At 43.3% G+C, this 11,624-nt stretch overlaps 1 long non-coding RNA gene across 2 annotated transcripts in view; it reads right to left on the minus strand.

The window, feature by feature from the left end:
• LOC108449664 overlaps positions 1 to 11,624 on the minus strand; it is a 146,555-nt gene that overhangs the window by 10,826 nt on the left and 124,105 nt on the right. For both annotated transcript variants that reach the window (XR_001865924.1, XR_001865925.1), the window contains exons 3-5: positions 10,962 to 11,087; positions 5,222 to 5,346; positions 4,330 to 4,563 (exon numbers count right to left, since the gene is read on the minus strand). This is a non-coding gene — a long non-coding RNA (uncharacterized LOC108449664). The remainder of the gene's footprint in view (positions 1 to 4,329; positions 4,564 to 5,221; positions 5,347 to 10,961; positions 11,088 to 11,624) is intronic.

An 11,624-nucleotide genomic window follows, 5' to 3' on the forward strand; every position in this document is an offset into this window, starting at 1 on the left:
ATGCGTTTGACCCCAGCTTCACCTTTTCTGAAATGCAGTTCCTGGTACAAAGTGTTGCAGTGCTCTTGAGAGTGACATGTTATGAGTAACTGGATGTCAGGAACCTTGTGTGAAAACAAACAAATCCCCAAATAACTGGAAAGTCCTGAGCCAGAAATGGGCATAATAAAGGTAGAAATAATTCCTATCTTCACGTGTTACCTCTCCTTTCTCTTAATACCAAACCAGTGCAGTGCATCACAGCCCTCACCCCAAATGTGTTCTGATACATATTGTGTCTTAGAAAAGCACAGCCAAAATTTGGGGTTTGACAGCTGCTGCTATGTGGAAATGTAAGTATCTGCTTTCACAGAGACAATATCTGAAACACTTCTGGGTGCCATGAGGAAAGTGGAAACCTTTTGTTTCATACATATTTTTCTTATGCATCTTGATATTTCAATTAATTTTTCTAAGGAAACAACAATAACAACAATCTGCCTAGGCTTGCACTGCTTCTCTATTAATATGTAGAAAAGAACCATCTATCTTAGAGCTATGAGGCTGGGATTTCTAAGTCAGGAGGAAAGTCCTGGACACCCAACAGACCAGCAGTGCTGGCATGTGGCACCCAGTCTCATCTGTGGTATACTCTGGGAATATTCTTATTTCGTGAGAAATACCACACACACCACCCCGTCCTTTCCATGATGTATGTCCAATGACCTCTCTTTTCCATGTCATACATGGTCTAATCTTTTTCCCTGAGCATTATTTGCACAGTAATCCTTTTCCTTCTATGACACAAACACAAAATTCCCTTTCCTCCACTGTCACTTGTAGAACAATCCCTTACTTCTAGTGGCATGCAGGCAGAAACCTGTTATCTTTGTGCCAAACACAAAATGATCATCTCTAGCTTGCCTCCAATGTTTGACAATGCAGCCCTTATGTCAATTCTATGAAGAACACACCACAGTCCTTTCATTCCCAATTTATCCAAACACAACCTTCACCTGACCGGTGAGCAGTATGAAATACAATAGTGGAAAATGCAAGGTATACAGCCCAATTTTTTAAATCTCCTTTAGAAAACTTCAACTTTTTCAAATGTTTGAAGAGAGAGACAAAAACAGGTCTATGGATATTCTAGTATGTTTGCCATTACTTTTTTTTCCTTTTGCTCCCCTCTTTTTCAATGACATGATGAAAAATCGTCACGGGGAGGGGAACAGGAGGAAGATAGAAATTTGGATGTGACTCAGAACTTGAACCCAAACCTAGCCTTTTAAATTTCTCTGGCTTGGGTATCTTACATGTGAAGGATTTAAATTTTTTTTTAAGTTAAAAAATGTTTTGGCTTAACACACACACTCCCACCCCACTTGCATCAGACCAGTTACCACAGCAAATCAGAGTGAGAAGGTAAGAGAGCAGTGACCAGGACTGCCAGTGTCATCAGCTGAACACGTAATATAGCCTGCTTTGCTCTGAGCCCTATCCAAACTCAAACAGATACCTGTTTAACCAGGGCTTAACAGGAAAGCCTTATCTCTAACTCATCCCCTGGGAAGCTGCAGCAAGACAGGAATCTGGTGGGGGGTGGGAATCAGCCCCCTAATTTGATATCCCCTGTACACAGCAGCACTGCATTTAGTGATGATTTGGGCTTAAAGTGATCCTGTTTATTTCTTTGGGATGCCTATTTCCACCCTGCTGCACAGCATGCTTTCAAAACACGGCTCAATTAAATAAATATTGATTGTGACCTTTTGCAGAAACCCCAGTTTAGACCCACTGATTCTAAATGGGTTTTGCCTGCTCTTGGAGTGACATATGTGTGCCAGGGTTGGTTTGGCACTGCACCTTTGGTTACTGCACACAACTTCCTTGTAACAGGACTGACCAATACCTCAAGGTGCTCCTGTGTTTGTGACTTGCTATCCCATGTAGCTGCTGCATTTGAGGCATGAGATTTCGTGTGTTTGCTCCCAGAGCAGTCGCAGTCGGTGCCTTTAGCTCCTGACTGGTACAGCCACAAGGGCTGCTGAATGAAATTCAGGGTGGAAAACCACCACTGCATTTCCTGAACAAAGATAATAATTATGGTAATTGTATCACTTTAGCACATTTCTCACTTGTGTTTTTGAATAAATGGTGTGAGCCAACAAGAACAGCAGCTTCTTCCCTTCAGATTAAGTTGTGCTTTGAATAGCAGCATAGATAGGACAAGACTTTTCGTTTGCTATGTTTTCTTCTGCATCTTTTCAATGGTGCATTACACAGTCGCCACAATTCTTCACCTCTACTGTCACTTTTATGGCAGTGTTTTCCTTTTCCTCCTCTTCAGTCATGGGCATGCTAATCTTTTGTGTCACAAGCAGCACAACCCCTCCTTTATATGGGCCTCCTCCTGCCAGTGCACAGTTCTGAATTACACAGTTAAAAGAAAAAATCATTTCACCTACAAAATGTAAAACAATGTAATTTTTACCATTGCTATTTTTATTTCCATTACCACTAAATCCTGTCTGGATTGAATAATTAAGCAGCTATTTGTGTCATGGGTTTCAATGCTGAATGTAACCCATTAACCCTGCAGGAGCAAGGTCCTTGAATTCTGAATAATTCTGCGACTAAGCTGTGATGAATCAGGACTGAGATAAGAGCCATGCATCTTTAAAAAAATCTGGAGCATGTTCTTGGCATTCGAGGTTTTTTCTGTGTTGCAAGCAGTTTCTGCTCTTCCTTTTCTTTTTGTCTTCCCTCATTCAACTGACTGTCATGGGAAATGCAGAAAACCTCTACTTAGAAAAAGTGTTTGTTATAGTTCATTCTATTATTTTATTTTTTCCCCTCTGAAATATTTGTATGTAAAGAGCACCTTACCATTCTTTGAGGCTCATCTGTTTGTATTGCTTATTCTGTGCTTGAAATTGTCATAAATCTCACTCTGGTCTCATTTTTCCCCTCGGATAGACCCTTATTAGCTGTAACTAGTCTTGGACATGCTGATACAGCATGGTTGGGTGAGCACAATCAGTAGCAATATTCCTGGCACCAGTATGAGTGGGCTGGCCTGTCTTAACCTAGCAAGCTGTGGGGCTAAGCTGGTCTGTAAACTAAAGGTGGGCAGTTCTCTCCTAATACATCAGCTGCTGCTGGAAGCAAGGGAATGAATGTTTTCTACATAACACAGTCCATTTTAAGATCTCTTCCATAACAGGTACCTGGGAGGCAGAATGACAGCTCCACCCATAGATGCACAGTTCTGCAAAATAAATAAAAAAAAAAGTACCTCTGGGTGTACACTACACCCTCCCCAGATAAAATTCATAGTATCACAGCATGGTTGGAAGAGATCCACAAGGACCATCAAAGTCCATTTCCTGGCCTTGGACAGCATCACCCCCAAGAGCCACACCCTGTGCCTGAGAGCATTGTCCAAACACTGCTTGAGCTCTGCCAGGCTGGTGCTGTGACCACTTCCCTGGGGAGCTGTCCCAGTGCCCAACCACCCTCTGGGTGAAGAAGCTTTTCCTGGTATCCAACCTAAACCTCCCTGGCTCAGCTTCAGGCCATTTCCTTGGGTCCTGTCAGCAGAGATCAGTGCCTGTCCCTCCTCTTCCCCTCATGAGGAAGCTGTAACTGCAATGGGGTCTCCCCTCAGTCTCCTCCAGGCTGAACAGACCAAGTGACCTCAGCCGCTCCTCATTTGGCTTCCCCTCAAGGCTCTTCACCATCCTCGTTGCCCTCCTTTGTACTCTCTCTAACAGCTCAGTGTCTCCTCCTATGCTGTGGCACCCCAAGATGCCCCCAGCACTCGAGGTGAGGCCACCCCAGTGCAGAGCAGAGCAGGACAATCCCTCCCTTGCTGGGCTGGCGATGCTGGGCCTGATGCCCCCAGGACATGCTTGGCCCTCCTGGCTGCCAGGGCACTGCCGGCTCGTATCCAACTTGCCATCGACCAGGACCCCCAGGTATCTTTCCTCAGGGCTTCTCTCCAGCCTCTCATTCCCCAGTCTATACACACACTCAGGGCTGCCCTGTCCCAGGTAGAGAATCCCCTTGTCTTTAATCTGGTCTGCTGCATAAAAGCAGTGATACAACTATTTTGCCCCCTATTTTTTCTGTCGGCCCCAATCACTTCTAACTGGACTGTCCCTGTCTGAGAGATGACCAGCTCTGATTTAAAGACTCTGACTGATGGAGAACTTTCCCACATTTGTGATCAATTACAAAGTTTAGGTAATTGACTGCTTGCTGTTCTCATGGCTACAAAGCACTTATCAGCCACATGCATTGGCATAAACCTCACGTGTAGTCAGCTATGTGAAAAGGGCTTCTTACCTGAGTAAGGGTGGTGAGAGCAAGCCCTGCCCTGGGCCTGTTGATTCAGGAAATGCATACTGTCAGATTCCGAGGAAGGTCTCATCCTGGGATCGCTGCTGGTCAGGATTGACACCACCACTGCATCTGGTGCTCTGCAGTGTTGGAAACTTTTGTTCTTCCTGATTCAGTTCCCCTTTCTCTGCTTGAGACCACAAACTACTTCTCAGATTTAAAACTGCTTACCTACTCTGGCTGGGGAGAAGATGAAAAGAAATAAATAAAAAAGAAGAATGCATTAGGTGTAACATCCCCTTCTTTCAATGCTAGCCATGTCACAAGGCAGACTACCAGACAAAGGGCTAAATCCTGAACTTCAAGTATAATCTTTCTGTACTCTAAGAAAACATGTACAACCTGAGAAAAGTAGGAATAGCATTAAAAGAATGTTATGAGAATGTTCATGAGTATATTCAGATATCTCAAAATATATCCTCAATCCAAATACCAGATTGAACAAACAAAACTAGATATAATCCATTAACATTAGTAATGCTGTGTAAGCTGGGAGAAATCACCATCATTTAATGATTGGTTGTGAGACATATTCCAGAATATAGTACATTAGTAGTGAGCTTTGTTTTTATCACAAGAACATAATAACTGCTAGGAACAAAATACCAAAGAGGGGCAAAGCACAAAAATGAAACCACTGCTTTTCAGGTAATAAAGATTCTTAAGTTTTCTTACAGTAAGTTAACACTTTGCAGAACAGCATAGAACCAGAGCCTGATGATGGACGCAGGATTGAGGGCTGACTAAGGAAATGTATGAGCATTTGCAGGAGAAGGACCTTTGTTTCTTAAAGAAAATTTGGCACTATAGTAATACAGAGATTAGTTGCCTACAATACCTGACATGAAATAGATGAGCATGCTAGTGAAATCTGGTAGTGAAATTTAGACATCTTTGCAATATCCAGAAGTATCCTTTTCCCTTTGTCTTCCTCTCTCTTCTTCATTATCTCATTTTCCCTCCCTGAGGAAGAAACAATAATTTAATTCTGTTTAATATACAGAAAGTCTCCTACAATTGAGATGGTTAGCTTACAATGAAATACGTTATGAGCCACGGCTTTGGCTTAACTGAATGGCTTCTGTGCAGCTTTAGCTTTGCCTTATGACTCTCTAAGAACATATAAGCAGGACCTGTAGCCAGTGCTGGAGATTGAAGGGGCCTCCTGAAGTAAGACACTGACCTGTGAAAGACCTATTGTCTTGGGAAAACTGCACCGGTTTTCTTCTAGAAACCTAGAAGAAAATATAACCACAGCAGAAACCAGCTTGCACATCTGTGAGCTGCCTCCAGCTCCTCATAAACAAGAGCTGTAACCTCATTGCCAAAGAGTGAAAGAGCCCCAAGAGAGACCTGTTGTTTTACTTGTGCAAGAAACCTCATTCCCACTTTCTCCACAGAAATAGCAGGAGTAGAGAGGTTCTGATGTGAACAAGCCCTGTCCCAGGCATCCCAGCCCATCCACTTGCTAGGGAGGCTTTCAGTGGACTTCAGCCACCCATGGTGGCTAAAAAACTGAATCAAGACACTACAGAAATAAAGTGCTGGTATGCCCAACCCAGGGTGCTAAGGGTCAATGGCTGAGATGACCAAACTTCATGTACCTGTACTTGGCCTACAGGCTGGGTCACTTTCAGTGGCCTGTGTGCTTGGGGTGAGCCCTGCTGTCTTTTGCCATGTTAGGAACCAGCTCATTCCCTGAAGCTACGGAAGCATGTGCTGCTGGTCGAAAAGGACCTTGCCTCAGCCTTGGGCCATGAGGACAGGTGTCATGCTGCCACCTCTGCTGCTGCCATTGCCATCATGCCCAAGGATGTGGTGCCAGGGCACGTTTCACTGAGCGGGGATGTTGCTGACGCTACTCCGGATGGACAGGCAGTGAGCTGTGCCTTCCCATACAGAAATGCCACATATTTCTGAAGGGTTGGAGACTGCTAATGAGATCCCTGGTGTACACGACCTGCCACAGTGACAGGTTCTTATCTAGCCAGTAGACGTGTGTTTCTCAAGGAGAAAGTTACAGTCTGGGGAGGCACTCTGGGGGCTCAGTGTGTACAGGAAGCAGCAAACAGAAGGCGGCTGTGGTGTTGGAGAGAACGTGGCACAGTTGCATGAGTCAGTCTGGTATCAGAGTATTAGAGAACAAATTGCACTACCCCCACCTTAAGGACTGCAGATAATGCACAGCAATGAAGTTTTATCTGTGCTCAAGTACGTATTTTTTATGCAGCTAAAGCTATGTTGCAGATGTTCTTCACTAGAATAGATTTTGCCTTTGCTAATCCTGTGTTAATCTGCTGGTAGAGCTATAGCTGCGTGATTACCACTGGGCTCCTTGCAGAGAGGAGCCCCTGGTCACTGAGGGCACGGTTCCTCCGCCTCTCCCTCGGCAGAGCTGCAGCTGGGGTTCAGGTTTGTTGTGCCGGGGAGCACCCCCTTCCTGTTCCCAGTGCGGTGCTCTGCCAGGAGAGGGAGCTAGGACTCTGGGATTCAGGGGCCTTTGATGTTTTCTGTTCACAAACCATGAAGGTGTTACAGCTGTCCAACACTAATGTAGGCTTTGCTCTGTGGCTGGGTGCATATTCAGGGGCTCATGATTTTCTGTGGAGGCCACCTACTGCAGAGGAGTTTGGTTCCTGCCAGAACTCGGAGGACTCTGCTGACCTGAACTGTGTTTTGAGGCTCTCAGTCCCTTTTTCTGACTGCTTCATCAGGTGAACTCCAATGGGAGTTTGGACTGGGTGAAAACAGTGAAGTGAAACCTATGGATTCTGGAATCATGCAGTAGGTTCAAAGCCACTGCTGGAGTGGAGAAGGCAACCAATGGGTGCATAGCAAGGCAAGCAACAGCTGGGAGGAGGGAAAATTTTTGGTTAAGGCTACCATGTGGTAAACAGATGTTGGACAACATTTCTTTTAACATAGAAACACATCAGCCTTCTTCCCCCTGCAGTATATGTGTTTCATTTTGAACAAGTAACTGGCAGCTGGAGAAAGTTATTAGAAAATGCTCCGTCTATATTCCAGCATTTGCAACAGCAGCAAAATTACCTATTTCCTATTCTGCCCAAGCTTTCTGTCTCCTTTTTGGAGATATTGTTGGCATCAAGTCAAGTTTTGCTTAAGTTATGTATCAGAAAGAGAATAAGTGGAGCTCCGACCTTATTTAAAGAGTAGAAAAGGGAATTTAAACAAAGCTGACACAACTATTATCTAGGTTCTGAATGTGGTTGGGCCTGCTGGTAAGAAAACAGGAAATAAGTGAGAAAACAACTCTTAAAAATGTGAAAACCAGCCAATTTTACAGGGCTCCACTCTGTGTTCAAAAGTCTGTAAGTACTGATAAAAGAGCACATGTGATATGGAAGTGCTGTGTCATTATCACTGGCCCTTTCAGTCTTATTATTGTTTCAGTTTTCTCCAAGTGATGAAGTCTGGCAAGGGAAGGAGAATAACCCCATTTCTGCTTTGACTAATGAATTGTGGTCACTGACCAATCTGCCCTCTTTGCCCTCAAGTGGATAGTGAGTTGTGGTTTCCTGATGTTTCCTACCTGATTTGAAAGTAAGAACAGAGTAATTTGTTTGTGACAATTTCAGAGGCTAAAAGAAGAGCTTCTCAGACATAGCTGGGCTCTGTTAGCCAGGAAGGGGCCAAGCTAGAGAAAACATTGTTGAATAAAGCACGGTGTGAGCAGACACTGGAAACAGTAAATAGTAAGGGAGGCTCCTTCCTAAGAAATGCATTTTATTGTCTCTGTATGAGTCAGACAAATCCTTTGATCTGTTGCCCTCAATGCACATTACCCCGTGGTCCAAGGGGTTGGCTTTGGCTGCTGGTGGCTGGGAGGCACCAGGAGGCACTGCAGAGCACTGGAAAAGAATCTGCTCCCAGAAGTGTGGCCAGTGGCCATCAGGGTGCAGGAGGTGTCGGTAGCCAGGCCCCCAAGTTTATGGCTCTTAGCATTTCTACCTTCACAAAGGGCTCTGACTGATAAGAATGAATGGTGTGGAGTTGTGCATGCAAGAGCTGTGGTTGTGACTTCCTATCTCTGTACCAGCCAACAAGTTATTATAAAAATAAATACCTCAGTGGCAGCAGCAACATCCCCAAGGGCCTATTTACTTCCGCTGGCATGAACTAATTCCTGCAGAGGAGCTCAAGCCAAATCCTGCAGAGACCAGTGGGAATCTCTCCAGGCTCTTGCAAAGGCAGTTTGCACACTGGAGAAAATGTTGGTGCTTGGTCATATTTATTGCCATGTCAGTTAAAACATGTTGTCAGTTAACACCTTCCCTAACACAACATATATTTTCTAAATCTGAAGGAAAGAGCTTTTTTACCTCCTTTTATTCTTCAAGTAGTTATTCTGATTTATTTCTGAAATTGCACAACACACTAAATGCTGGTTCATGAAGTGGCCAGGGATCAATTATTACCTTTTCATGTGCAAACTGATCTTAAGGCATCTATCAATCTCTTATAGTCCTATCTGCAGAAGATATGTTCAATTTCAGAAAACTGAAAACATACAAGGGAAGCTAAGGCAGGGTGACATTTGCTTTCCGTGGCTTGCTCTCTAGATGTTTGATGGGTGACTTTATTATCCATAGGAACAATGAACAAGCCAATACACCCTTTTCAAGGTTTACAGGTACCTTAATGTAACTTGCTCATTTAATTTGGATCTATATACCTCATGAGAAGGGCAGAAGATTTTCACTTTCAAGGCCTTATTTAGCCATAAAATGTGTATCCTGTTAGCTAAGAGCAGATCTATGAATTTCATTTCATTTGGTGACAGGAGAAATAGCGATAGATGTATCACCCTCTCAGTAACTGGTATTAAAAGGTGCATGTTTCATGAAGGAACAGTGTATTCCATGCCATAACATCTTTCATGAAATAAAATTCAGGGCATTTGTAGTATAAGTATATGAAAAATATCAGTTCGCTCTTATTTTAAGAGTGTGGGGAAAATAAAAGCCCCTTTTGTGGCTGGAGCTGGTCACCTGAAAAATTAGGATGGATTTTGCTGGCTCCAACAAAATCAGTAGGAGATTTTCTATGGCCTCAATGGGGCCAAAAATTCTCCTAGATTTCATACTATTATAGATATTGTACAATTTAGCCACCAAGGTCATTAAAATGCTATAATCCCTCGTGTGATACATGATGGGGTAAAAGCACTTACAAAGGTATTGCTTTCTAAACTGGTGTAATTATGGTAGTAATTCCCAAAGAAGCATTTCAAATGCATTTCCAGTTCCAGTTTCTCAATTTTTTGAGTGTTCATTACAGTAGTGATATGCTTGTGTCTAAATCTTGTTGATGTCCTTCCAGAGGGCACTAAAAACCCTAAAGTAAGTAAAGAAAAATTTAGTTGGTGATTCTGACTGGCTGCTGAATTGCTGCATTTTGAGCCCTGTCCCTCAGGTTATATTCTATAATGTTTGCTCTTATACTGCACAGACTACTCACTCTTTGTTTATATCCATTCACTTACAGTTTGTCTAACTTAAAGAGAATTAGGGAAAAAAAAGGAAAATTTAAAGTTCTCCCCACACCAAACATGGATGGTATGGGGCTAACAAGCCTGAGACAGCTGTCAACACTGAGCTGTATTTTCAGCCCCTGGGAAGTTCACAGCTGGGGCAAAGCTGCCCTGTGGGGCAGTGGGGGCTGCTGTCAGTCGGGCTCTGGTGACAGTGCATGGGGCTTGGGCACCAAACCTCAGAGCAGAGGGTCTACCCTTCCTGGCAGTGCAGAAAACAGGAAGCTTCTCAAGGTACCAAAGAAATATTGAGTTGTGAGCCCCCTTTTGTGGTTTTAAGAAAGGAATGGACATACAGGTCTCTGAATTATGGCAAAGGAAGATTAAAACTGAGATAAACACAAGTCTTGCAAAGGGTGAGGAAAGGGCCTGACTGTTTCCTGATGGTGATCCTCTCAACAGTGACAAATATCAGCTAGAGGTAAATAAAATTAAATGTTGTCTTTATGAGAAATGAGAAACCTGATCTTAGGGCCCACTTAATTTTAACCTTGCAGTTGTACCACATTCCTCAATGGCTGGGGATGGGGCACAGAGGTGCTGGAGGCTCTGGTATTTTGTTTTCCCCAGGGCTTGAAATTAGCCTCATGTGCTCTGTACATGGGTGATACATGAATTTCCATCTGCTCTGAAGATGTGGATTTCTCTTTGCTCCATAAAGCCACCTCCTTTCCTCCTAAACTAAGCTCTCAGATGTTATTTGAACAAAGAAGTGCTGTTCTTTACAAAGAAAACCAGGAATAAGCCCAGGGTGCTCATTCTTTTCCTTTGAGTGTGTCAGTCCTTTGACTAATGCTGACAGGATTTCTGTTCCTGTAGAGTTGCTAGCTTCTTCATAGGTGCTACCACATAAATACCTCAGTTTGGAAGATGATTTCTTACAACTGCCTAGCAAATTGCAGTGACGCTGTCAACTCATTCCCCATATGCTTTTATCAGACAGATACCAGACTAAACACTAAATGAACAATACCTACTTTGATCAGATACAAGATTAAATATCAAATGAACAATACTTACTCACCTAGATTTGAAATGGTCACTGGGTTCACTGTGGTTTTACATCTCCTCATTAGCCCCTGGAGGTATCCAGTCACTAACAGAAAACATTGCAACAAGGAGCTTTGTGTCTTCTAAGGTAGAAGGAAACCTGCAAGTAATAACATTTTGATTAAATAACCCTCCTGAAAGCTGGTGGTGTCTCAAACAGACTGCCAGTTTGGACTTTAAGAAACCATGCAATTCAGTGTTTCTTAAGAATGAAAAGCATACAACACTTACATCTCAGGATTTCATACACCCTTTTCTAGTAAATAAAGCCAGGAATTTCTATTTTGTCTTTAACAAGAATTTTGTTGATGTTTAGTACCTGTGTATAGTACACAAACAGTGCACTAAATCCATGTTTACAGCTTTGTTGAAAATTAAAGAGACATAGAGATGAGTGGATATAACACTGAGCTGGGATTTACCATGCTCCCACCTGGCTGGGAAAGACCCAGTTATTCCACAGCTTTTGGATTTAGTTGTGGGCTTTCTGCTTTTTGGCTTGAGATCTTTTGGCTGGCAGTGCCAAGAAGCCACCACATTCTAGGCCAGGATCTCCAGTAATTACCCAGGAGGTGTTGCAGCCCTTGGTTAATGTGACAGTCTGTACCACAGTACAGGAGACACAACAAGGGTTCAG

The sequence above is a fragment of the Corvus brachyrhynchos genome, unplaced genomic scaffold (genome assembly GCF_000691975.1).
Source record: "Corvus brachyrhynchos isolate BGI_N302 unplaced genomic scaffold, ASM69197v1 scaffold279, whole genome shotgun sequence".
Lineage (NCBI taxonomy): Eukaryota > Metazoa > Chordata > Aves > Passeriformes > Corvidae > Corvus > Corvus brachyrhynchos.